At 40.5% G+C, this 12,083-nt stretch overlaps 1 non-coding gene across 1 annotated transcript; it reads left to right on the forward strand.

The window, feature by feature from the left end:
• The first annotated feature begins 6,294 nt into the window (after nt 1-6,294).
• TRNAE-UUC (transfer RNA glutamic acid (anticodon UUC)) lies at nt 6,295-6,367 on the forward strand. The gene has a single exon. It is a non-coding gene; the product is annotated as a tRNA-Glu (tRNA).
• Nucleotides 6,368-12,083: the final 5,716 nt, after the last annotated feature.

Raw genomic sequence — 12,083 nt, forward strand, 5'->3', positions numbered from 1 at the left:
CATCACCAATCACTGCCCCGGGTGGGGGAGAAGAAAAAGAAGACTAAGAAGGAATTTGTCCAGCAGTCACTTCCCCCTCCCTCTTTGCATCTATCTTTTTCTTTCCTACTTCTTAATAATAATGAGAAATTGTAGTAAAGGAGACCAGGCCATCTATGATGTGGTGGAATTTTGTTGTTTCACGGTCAGCAGATCTTGAGTGAGCACCTTCTTTTACTCCTGTTCCTCTTAATTTTATCGTGTTTAAGCACAATAGGTTGGAAGGCTCAAGGAGTGTCAAGGACTATGGTCCAAGTGAGTAATTATCAAATGATTTATCCTTTCTGTAAGTAGGAAAAACATAAGTAAAGGTATTCACAAAGAGAAAAATGGGGCAAGTCTGAAACAAATTTGCCAATATTTAGGTGAAGAAAGAAAGTGATACATGGAGGTGCTGGGGTTTGAACTCAGGGGCTGGTGTGTGCTAAGCACACACTCTACCACTGAGCTACACCCACTGTTAACCACAATTATGAGACTACTATATAATACTGAATTCCAGCACGATCTGTGGCTTAGCAGTTAAGAGCTATGGCTGCTAATCAAAACGTTGGTAGCTGGAATCCACCAGGCACTCCTTGGAAACAAGTTCTACTCTGTCCTTTAGAGACTCAGCGGCAACGGGTTTTTTTTGTTTGTTTTGCTTTAGCATAGTCTGCAAGTGTTTTAAAACGTAAGTTTGCACAAATCAAAATCCATTATGTTCACTTCTTGTGTTCCTGGATTGGATCCTGCCTTGCAGCCATGCCAGGAGATGGGAAAAAAAAAAAAAGCATTCCAGACCAAACGAGTTTGAGATCTTCCAGTAGTCCTTGGCTTCTTCAAGGACTGCTTTTAGCCAACTGCCTGAGTGTCAGTCAATTCCAGTACACCACGAGGGAGAGTCCCAGGATTGAACATTCTGTTAAGTCTTCTTGAAAAGTCCTTTTCTTCCGTCTACGAAGCTTGCGGAAAGACACAAAAGATAGTGCAGGGGAATACAAAGATGAGTTCAGTCAGCGCTGGGAAGGAATGAAGATCCAGGTGGTGAGATAAGACTAGAGGTTAATTAAATCACAATAGTTGACAGAAACAGGGTGTGGCGCCGTCAAGAGGTATGGTTGCTGACCAAAAGCTTCGCAGTTCCAATCCACCAGCCGCTCTTTGGAAACCTGACTAGATCGGGATCTACTGAATAGAAACGGGTTAATTAGACTGAAACGAAGAGCGACAAAGTATAGTTATGCTCTTGCAAACGTCTGCGTCCGGAACCTGGGTTTGGAAACATAGTTTTGGCTCTACAATGCTGTAGCTCTGGTTTTGAAGAGGAAGTCAGAAGTCGAAAGAGAGAGGAGAAAGACAGACGCGCCTGCAGTTAAAACGTCTCTTTTAGACCAAACTATTTCTTTAATGAGGAAAGCACAAGAGAAGCGCTTTACGGGCTGGGCACAATCTTCAAAACAAATTTTGTTCTTTATAAACTTGCCCTACGCCTGGAGAAGTCTGCAAATTCCTGAAGTGATGCGATTGTTAATCCAGGTATGAGGGAGGAAATCCAAATCTTCTTGGATGGAAGGGTTGGTAGTCCAGAATATATACGTTAAGTTCCTACTATATTAGAAAGACACCTGTCTGGGAACTGGAATGTAGGAGGAGTGGGCGCGAGGAAGAGAGTAAATAGGAGACTGTGGCAGGGTTTATAGCAGGGGGGAAAGGAGGATGCTGAGCAGCAGAGAGAAAAAGCAGCAGAGAAGTACATGTCAGAGAGAAGAGGAATAGGGTTTCGAAATAGGTCTCTACGAATGGATAGTATGGACTGTTGTGGAGGTAGAAAGTGACCAAGTTCCCATCTTTATTATACTTTCTGGAGGCCCTTGGGAAGAGAGGGGCTAAAGTAAGTGCTTTCGAAGTGCATCTCCCACAAAAAGATATGACTCATTTCGTCCAAAATTTCGTGACTGAGAGTGCCTAGCTGCTCTTTCCATTGCTGAGCATGTTGGAAAGCGCTTGTGTGGTTGAGTGTGTCTGAAATAGCAGTTGTTGGTATTGGAGGCTTTGGAAAAAGCCACAAGGAGACGTCGTTGTCCTGATCCCAAGTGAGAGCACAGCAACTGGAGCTTAGAAGTGGAATCCCCTCATGGCTGTGGGCTAGAATATCTTGTATTTGCAGCCACTTAGTTTTATCGTGTTCGGCCTTAATATTCAAAGGAAAGAAGGAGAAAGAAAGGTCAAGTTTGAACCCATCAAACTGCTGGAGAGCTCAGTGCACCAGGCCTCTAGTCTGAGGATCTAGGATTCACCACCTTGTTCTGGTGTACATACGTTCAGTTCTCCCATACTTCTTTCTAACTCATACACAGAAGGCTACTGAGCCCAACTTTCTCCTGGAGCAGCTCTGGAAATATTTACAGTGCATTCACATACTCTCTTTTCTCAGTGGGAGTCTGAAGAGCAAGATTTCAAATGTGGAAAGTCAGACTTGCAATATTATTTAAGAGCTATTCACTCAATGTGCACAGCAACCTTATTTTCTGGCCTACTGTCAAATAGATGAGTGAAATAGTGACTTAAGGAATGAAAAGGATGGCACAGTATTGAGAGGTCAAGGTTGATGATGCAACTCAAATTTGGAAATTTTTAGGATAATTTCAAATTCTCTGGATTCTGGAGATGCTATGTCCTTTCATTTTGGGAAAAGAGGAGTGGATTTTACCACTTGTTAGGTTGTTTTCTTCTTCTTTGGGGACATTGGATAAGATTGGAAAGGGGAGAGAAGGAGTTTGATTTGGGACTTCATTATTTGGGATACTTATGAATTTAAGGTACAAATTTATGTTAATGTTTTATAAGCGCAGTGATTCCTGAGACTAGAAAGTTACAAAAATCTCTTATCTGGAGATTTGTATAAAGCATGTGGCTGTAGAGGAGTGAGTCTGCACAGAGGTAGAGTGAGCCTGGAAGAGAGTCCATTACAATTTGAAGATTTGGAGCTTGTTAATGGTATTCATTGAAAACCAAGGGATAAGCTTAGCCTCTAGAGTGATCTTGGACTCTGGAGTTCATACTGATTACCATCATCTTCTTGAAATTTCTTAGAAGACCTAAGAAGGAGCAACCTCCAGGTGAGATGACTTGTATCTCTTCTCTGCCACCTTCTGCCCCAATAAGAATCTTCTCCATGTTCACGGAAATCACATGAAGTCCCCTTATAGCTTGGTAATACCCCATTTTTCACACAGAACTTGTCTCCCAGCTGACCCAGAAGGCAGCTCATCAGAGCAATAGAATGTGAGAAGAGTAAAAGAAGCAAAGGTCTCCTTGAAAGAGACCATTAGACAGTTGTCAGACACAAAGATATGCAGTGACTTGAGTACAGGCAGAATGACAGAGCAGGGATTAATTTGGCTCTGAGTCTTGTGAGGTACAATTAAGATTGTTTGGGGGTAACTATGAAGTTATTGGTTGATACTGTGGCTACAGCAACCTGGATTCCAAATATATCCTTGTAAGTTCTTGATATGGAGGGATGCAGGGATGCATTCTTGCTAAATCAAGTTGTACTTGAAAGTCTGAAAGGTGTATTTTATGTATTATTTGGGAGAAGGTCCAATTTACTGTTTACAGCACTGTTTGAACATCTCCTCAAAGGAGGGACTTTGGTAAGAATTCTTAAGGTATAAGATTCTATGAGATATTAAAGTTGATCTTACTAGAAGAAACATATATATGCTCTCTGTGTTCTATTCAGGAAATTCAATACCTTTAAATTATACGTATAATCCACGTAGGTCCTGGGAAGAATAGAAGTCAAAATGTTTTGGAAGGAGTCTCAAAAATGAGGGTATCAGAAAATGTTTTGAAGATAAAGAGTTATATACTATGTTCTGAATTTTCCAGACTGCATTTTCTTACATTATCTAGCATCTGTGTAGAATCTTTGGCAGAAAAACCGTAACTATCACATCATGGGTTAGTTTCCAGATGTTAAATCAGATTGCTCCTATCATTGCTGAAAATTGAAATAGGAGGAGAAGGGGGGAGGGGGGTGGAGAAGAAGAGTAACTATGAAGGGCCTGGGATTGATGGAGAAGATAAGGCATCTATACAAGTAAAGAGAAAGGAATATAACGAGAACTTGTGATTCGAAGTTCCTTGCAATTAGAGTAAGATTCACTAATATCTTGAAGAAAAGAAATAAACACCCACTGAAATCTTGAAAAATCATTACAAAGAAGTAATAAACTGAGAGGACAGAATGATGATCATTGGTGGGTGCACAGATTTGCTCCCATGTCTTTTTGAGTCTCAGCCCATTTTAGATTTCCAAAGTCTCTTTAATGTTAATTATTGATTTATGAAAGAAGAAACTGTGCCTATATCACTTCTCCCTTCCAGCAACACCTCAGGAATTAGCCCCTGGAAGTCAATTCATGACTCTTCCACTTGTTGCACAATAAGACCACCATAAAGGGACTTAAACCCTCAATCCTCTAGATCTGGAATCAGACAGCTTATCCATTAGGCCACACAGCTGGTGCTGTGAGGATGCTGTACAAGCCTGTGAGTGAAAGTGTTGATAAGGGAACACTGAGTTTCTGTTTTCAAATTTTTGACTTTGCGATCAGAATAAATTTTAACAACATTCAAAGAAGGAACCAAATATCATCTGAAACCTCTGAAAACAATTACTTAGAACGAATAGACTGAGATTGTGAGATGATCAGAAGGGACATATTTCTTCGAGGGTGTTCTTGTCTAAGTCACTTATAATGATGATGCATTTGGGTGGAGAATTATGAACCAAGAACTAAACTCTGCAATGAAGTGGGGCAGATGACAGCATGAGGAGAGGGATCACCAGAAGTTGTTATGTTCGTACCTTTTCTGTCTCAAATATAATACAGCATTGCTCCAGGGAGAAAGATCTGGAAGCTCAAACAAGAGCTCCCTTTGTAGAAAATGCCTGCTGTTAATGCCAGGAATATATTTTATTGTAATCCATTCACGACATAGGTTTTAACAACTTGATACTCTACTAACAAGTAAAAGAATCACCTGATACAGAGGTGGGACTAGGTGGCGGATCCCAAACCTCCCCGGGAGGGTGGTCCTGTTGTGTGAGGTGCAGTTTGGTGACTTCCAAGCTATTTCAAATGCAGAGAAGAGGGCCAAAATAGCTCAGAGGGATGTTTGTCTCATTGAAATGTTAACTAACCCCAAAGTATTTTGCCTAAAAGTCATTCCCTAGTTTCCCTGTGGATTGATCCACAAAACAAGGTGATTTTGTGTGACCCATCCCCAACTCTGCCTTGTATATTGGCAGGGTAGAAGAGATGAGGAATCCACAAGTTTCTAAAGTTAAGTGATCACAAATACAGTTTTCACATAGTCTTGTTTTCTTGGAAGTGTTGAGTTATTTGGAAGAAATAAACAATAGTTTTTTCCCGTTCTCCTCCATGTCTTTCCTCCCCAGAGAGGCTGAACTTTCCTTCACTCCAAAACTTCCCCATTTGTTCCCATATCCCTTGTACAGTATTTTCTCCAAGTTTAGGTCAAAACTCAAAAAGAATCATAGGTCATATTCTGGATAGTATTTCCTAATGTACATTAATTCATCAAGACAATTATCATTTTTCTTTTGATGTGAGTAGCAAACAGTATTCATAACATGAAGACCTGGAAGAGGAGGAGAGAAAGGAGACAAAAGAGAAGGAGGAAGAGGAGGACAAACAGGAGAAAGAAAATGAAAAGTAGGAAGAGTGGCTCACAGGTGGTAGAGAAGTTGCATTATGAAGAAAAGCAAGCATAGAGATGCAGAGGATTAAACCTACGCACCTCTGCTTGCCCCACCATTATGGAACGCTCTCATTGGTCTTCGTTTTTTTGGCTCGTTCAACTCTTTTCTCCTCCACCTTCCAAGGCTGCAAGAAAGATGTATGAGATAAGGCAGAGGGATATGAAAAAGAGTAGCATGAGTGTTGTTTTGAGAAAAATACATGCAGGTGGATATGAAGCCCTCTAGGTCTAGCAATGTGATCAGAAAAGCAGCAGTGCTTTGTCTAGCAATCAAGTCTGTTTCTGAAAGTCTAAAGGGACAGAAGACAAGATAGAAGGAAGGGAAATTCTCCTAGTGATTATAACATCTGTTTGAAATTGAATCTTCTTGGCAAGCAGGAGAATTACAAGGAAGCTATTTGGGAACCAGGACGCGAAATATAAAATCAATTGAGCTGCATAAAACCTGTACTAGGTAGTCAGGAAAAGTTGGAAGCAGGGGCCTGTGTAGCTCCGTTGGTAGAGCTTCAGACTTTCAATCTGAGGGTTCAGCGTTCAAGTCCCTGTTCAGGCGTTATGCTCGTTTTACCCTAGTTGTTTCTTTTAGAAGCCTATTGACATAGAGAAACCCACACCAACATTTGCTATAGGCTTCTTCACTCATCCCTTCCTGCTCTTTGCTCAACAAGAATCGGAACAGAGCAACGAGAGCGGGGAAAGCGAAGAGTTGAGCGCTCAATTACTAGCCAAAAGGTTGGCGATTTGAACCCACCCGGAGGTGCCTCAGAAGACAGGCCTGGTAATCTGCTCCTAAAAGGTGAAAGCCTTGACAACACTATGGAGCAGTTCTACATTGCCCGCAAGCGGTCAGTAAAAGTTGATGCAACCCAGTTCTTCCAAATAAGATGAAGGTTTCTAAAAACAAATTTCGCTGTTACTGCACTTCATCTTTTGTAACTTAGATTCTTCATTCGAATGCCATAAGAGAGGGTTTCAAGCAAAGAAACTCCATTAAGAGATTCAGACCGCCAAGTACGCCATCACTTGCACTCACAGCAAGTAGTCATTTGGAGGGGAGGGAAGTGAAAGCAGAAGAGAGGGCTAGGAGGGTCGAATTCAGCTAGAGTCTCCCCTAATATCGTTATTCCCTTAAAATCCCACAATGCCAATGTTGCATCCCCTCAGGAAGCTCAGAGAGCCGGGCCTGCTGGCTGTGAACTTAAACACAGCTCTGCGCCTCAGAAGGTCCCGCGTTTGACTGTAGAATGGCAGTGGGAGTCGGAGTGCGGCAGCAGGGCCCGGGTCGCCTGGGACACGCAGTGATGGAAACCTCTGAGGGGATGAGTGGAAGGGAGCGGGAGCGGGGCAGGCGAGGGGGAGATTCAAGGACCCCCCAAGCCGCCTTGGTGAGGTGAGAGCAGGCAGGACACGTGGTCTCTAGTAGATTTTGTTCCTTGCCTGTCTTTGCACTTCATGATATCCGGGTGTCATAAAGAGACAGCGAAAGAGACAACACTTAGTTCTTCAGCGTCCCTGCTTGATGGACCGAAAACCAAACTTGTTGCCACCGAAAAAGTATAAGAGTCTCATCCCTGAACCCACAACCTTCCCAGTCACCCAGTTCCTCCTTGCATAGGCAAGCATAGTTTCTGGGGTATCCTCTCAGGGATATTATTTCCTCCACTTTTTATACAAATAAGGAAATTCCAAATACATTCCAATGCATCTTGGATTTTTCACTTCATGTATGTTGCAGTGATTTCCAGATCAATAGAGAAAGCGCTTCTTCCTTCTTTGCTTGGCAGCCAAGAATTCCATTGTATGGATATATCATAACATATATCTTGCTCATACAAATAATGCTGCAATAAGTAATATCCTATCTGACATTTCAAATAGATGTACTTTCTATACATGGAATTGCTGAAGCAATGTATGTTACATGAGATGGTAATTCTGATGGATCTTGCCAAATATACATTCCCAACAGCATGCCACAATGGTCTGGCTACCCACACTATTGCAACCACTTTGTATTAAAATACAGTAATGACAATAACAAAAATAACAATCCCATTGGCTTCTAGTGGGTTAATTCTGACCCACGGTGACCAAATGTGTTACAGATTAGAACTGCTTCACAGAGTTCTCTTGGCTGTAATCTTCACAGAAACAGATCGTAGGCTTTTCCTCTGCATTGCCACTGTGTAGGCTGGAACCACCAACCTTTAGTTTGCTAGTTCAGCGAAAACCGTATTGGCCACCCAGGAACCTTTATATCAATATAGGCTTTGGGTAAATGACATATTCAGATATTAATATAGAGTAAACAAGCCGTTGTTAGACCACCCAAATCATATTTAGTCCAATGAAGCCATGCAGAAATTGGAAAATAAATAGCTATTTAAGACTCCACTTATAACTGATGCAGCAAAACTAAAACACCAGATAGGGAAGAAAACAAATATATAAATGAAAATATGATAGAGGTAGCAACTCAAATCAATAGAAATGGGTGGATTTGGACAAATGGTGTTGGGCTAACTGGGTAGCCATTTAGGAAAATAAAACCTAGATTAACGTATCACCAGTGCCAGTGACACTAAGTTTTAAATACATATAAAATTTAAAAGTAAAAAATGAAAAATAAAACCAAATATAATCACTGGAAATGCCAAAACTGAAAGGTTGTATAACTTTGGGGTAGAAAACCAATTGTTACATAAAAATTAGAAACAATGAATGTTTGACATAATTCACTACATTGAAAAACTTCTTCCTGGACATACTTATATTCTCTTTACAAAAAAACAAGACCCATCCACCTATGGTCACTCTATCTTTGACAAAGGACCAAAGTCTATTAAATGGAGAAGAGACAGTCTTTTTAACAAATTGTGCTGGCAAACCTGGATGTCCATCTGTAAAAAAATGAAACAAAACCCATACTTTACTCCATGCACAAAAACTAATTCAAAATGGATCAAAGATCTAAATATAAAACCAATAACCATAAAGATCATGGAAGAAAAAATAGGGTCAATGCTAGAGGCTATACAAACCATAACTAACAATACACAAACACCAGAAATAAGCTAGATCACTGCGACCTTCTAAAAATTAAACACTTATGTTCATCAAAAGACTTCACCAAAAGAGTAAAAAGAAATCCTACAGACTGGGAAAAAAGTTTTGGCTATGCTATATCTGACAAAGTTCTAGTCCCTAAAATCTATCGGAAAATCTGAACACCTCTGTGAAAAAAAGACAAATAATCCAATTAAAAAATGGGCAAAGAATATGAACAGACACTTCACTGAAGAAGACATTCAGGCAGCTACCAGACACGCAAGGCAATGCTTGTGAACACTAGCTATTAGAGAAATGCAAATCAAAACTACAATGAGATACCATCTCACCCCAACATTACTGGCAAGAATAAAACAAACAAACAAAGAAAAAATAACAAGTGTTGGAGTGATTGGAATGCTTATGCACTGCTGGTGGGGATGCAAAATGGTATAACCGTTTTGGAAAACAATATAGTACTTCCTTAAAAAGTTAAAAATACTATATGATTCAGCAATCCCACTCCTAGGAATGTATCCTACAGAAATAAGAGGCATCACACAAATAGACATATGCACACCCATATTCATTGCAGCATTATTCAAAATAGCAAAAAGATGGAAACAACCTAAGAGTCCATCAACAGATGAATGGATAAACAAACTATGGTACATACACACAATGGAATACTGTGCAACAATAAAGAACAGTGATAACTCTGTGAAACATCTCACAACATGGATGAATCCGGAGGGCATTATGCTGTTCCGGAGGGCATTATGCTGAGTGAAATAAGTCAATCATAAAAGGACAAATATTGTATGTAAGACCACTATTATAAAAACTCATGAAAGAGTTTTCACACAGAGAGAAACAATCTTTGATGGTTACGAGGGAGGGGAAGAGCGGGGAGGGAAAAACACTAACTAGACAATAGGTAAGTGGTAACTTCAGTGAAGGATAAGGCAGTACACAATACCTGGGAAGTCAGCACAACTTGATTAAGGCAACGTCACAGAAGATTCATAGACACATACAAATTCCCTGAGGGACCGAATTACACATGTCCCCCACCCATCTGTCAGTCTATCATACTGTATGGGCTTGCTTGTTGACGTACGTTGGAAGCTATGCCACTGGTGTTCAAATACCAGTAGGGTCACCCATGGTGGACTGGTTTCAGCTGAGCTTCGACACTAACACAGACTAGGAAGAAGAACCTGGCAGTCTACTTCTGAAAAATATTAGCTAGTGAGAACTTTATGAATAACAGCAGAACATTGTCTGATACAGTGCTGGAAGATGGGCCCCTCAGACTGGGAGGCAGTCGAAAGATGACTGGGGAAGAGCTGCCTCCTCAAAGTAGGGTCTACCTTAATGACATGGATGGAGACAAGCTTCGGGACCTTCATTTGCTGATGTGGCACGACTCAAAATGAGAAGAAACACCTGCAAACATTTGGTAATAATCGGAAAGTGGAATGTATGAAGTATGAATCTAGGAAAATCGGAAATTGTCAAAAATGAAATGCAATACAGAAACATCGCTATCCTAGGCATTAGTGAGCTGAAATGGACTGGTAGTGGCCATTTTGAATTGGACAATCATATGGTCTGCTATGCCAGGAATGACAAATTGAAGAGGAATGGTGTTGCAGTCATCATCAAAAAGAACATTTCAAGATCTATCCTGAAGTACAACACTGTCAGTGATAGGATAATATCCATACACAAAAAGGAAGACCAGTTAATATGGCTATTATTCAAATTTGTGCACCAAACACTGAGGTCAAAGATGAAGTAATTGAAGATTTTTACCAACTTCTGCAGTCTGAAATTGATCACACGTGTGATCAGGATGTCTTGCTAATTAATGTTGATTGGAATACTAAAGTTGGAAACAAAGAAGAAGGATCAGGAGTTGGAAAATATGGCCTTGGTGATAGAAACGACGCCGGAGATCTCATGATAGAATTTTGCAAGACTAACGACTTCTTCATTGCAAATACCTTTTTTCAACAACATAAACGTCAACTATACAGGTGGATTTCCTCAGTTAGAATACACAGGAATCAAATCGACTACATCTGTGGAAAGAGACAATGGCAAAGCTCAATATCATCAGTCAGAACAAGGTTGGGGGCCTACTGTGGGACAGACCATCCATTGCTTATATCCAAATTCAAGTTGAAGCTGAAGAAAATTAGAACAAGTTCACAAGAGCCAAAGTATGACCTTGAGTATATCCCATCTGAATTTAGAGATCATCTCAAGAATATATTTGACCCATTGAACACTAATGACCGAAGACCAGATGAGTTGTTAAATGACATCAAGGACATCATACATGAAGAAAACAACAGGTCATTTAAAAAATCGAAATGGATATCACAAGAGACTCTGAAACTTGCTCTTGAATGTCAAGTAGCTAAAGTAAATGGAAGAAATGATGAAGAAAATGAGTCAAACGGAAGATTTCAAAGGGCAGCTCGAGAAGACAAGTAAAGTATTATAATGACCTGTGCAAAGACCTGGACTTCCCCAAAATGGAAGAACAAGCTTGGCATTTCTCAAGCTGAAGATCTGAAGAAATAATTCAAGCCTCAAGCTGCAATATTGAAGGATTCGGTGGGCAAAATACTGAAGGACACAGGAAGCAGCAAAGGAAGATGGAAGGAATACACAGAGTCACTGTACCAAAAAGAATTGGTTCAATCATTTCAGGAAGTAGAATATGATCAAGAACCGATGATACTGAAGGAAGAAGTCCAAGATGCACTGAAGGCATTGGAGATTAACAAGGCTGCAGAAAGTGACGGAATACCAACTGAGATGTTATAACAACGGATGCAACACTGGAAGGGCTCACTAGTCTATGTGAGGAAATTAGGAAGGTAGCACCTGGCCAACTGACTGGAAGAGATCTATATATATCGCCTATTCAGAAGAAAGGAGATCCAACAGAATGTGGAAATTATCAAACTGTATAATTAATATCACACACAAGTAAAATTTTACTGAAGATCATTCAAAAGTGGCTGCATGTTGGAGGGGCTGCGGGGAGATCGGAACTCTTATGCACTGCTGGTGGGAATGCAAAATGATACAACCATTTTGGAAAATGATACGGCACTTCCTCAGAAAGCTAGAAATAGTCATATGATTCGATCCAGCAATTCCACTCCTAGGAATATATCCTAGAGAAATAAGAGTCGTCACTC

Source organism: Trichechus manatus, unplaced genomic scaffold (genome assembly GCF_000243295.1).
Source record: "Trichechus manatus latirostris isolate Lorelei unplaced genomic scaffold, TriManLat1.0 scaffold00180, whole genome shotgun sequence".
In the NCBI taxonomy this organism is placed as follows: Eukaryota; Metazoa; Chordata; class Mammalia; order Sirenia; family Trichechidae; genus Trichechus; species Trichechus manatus.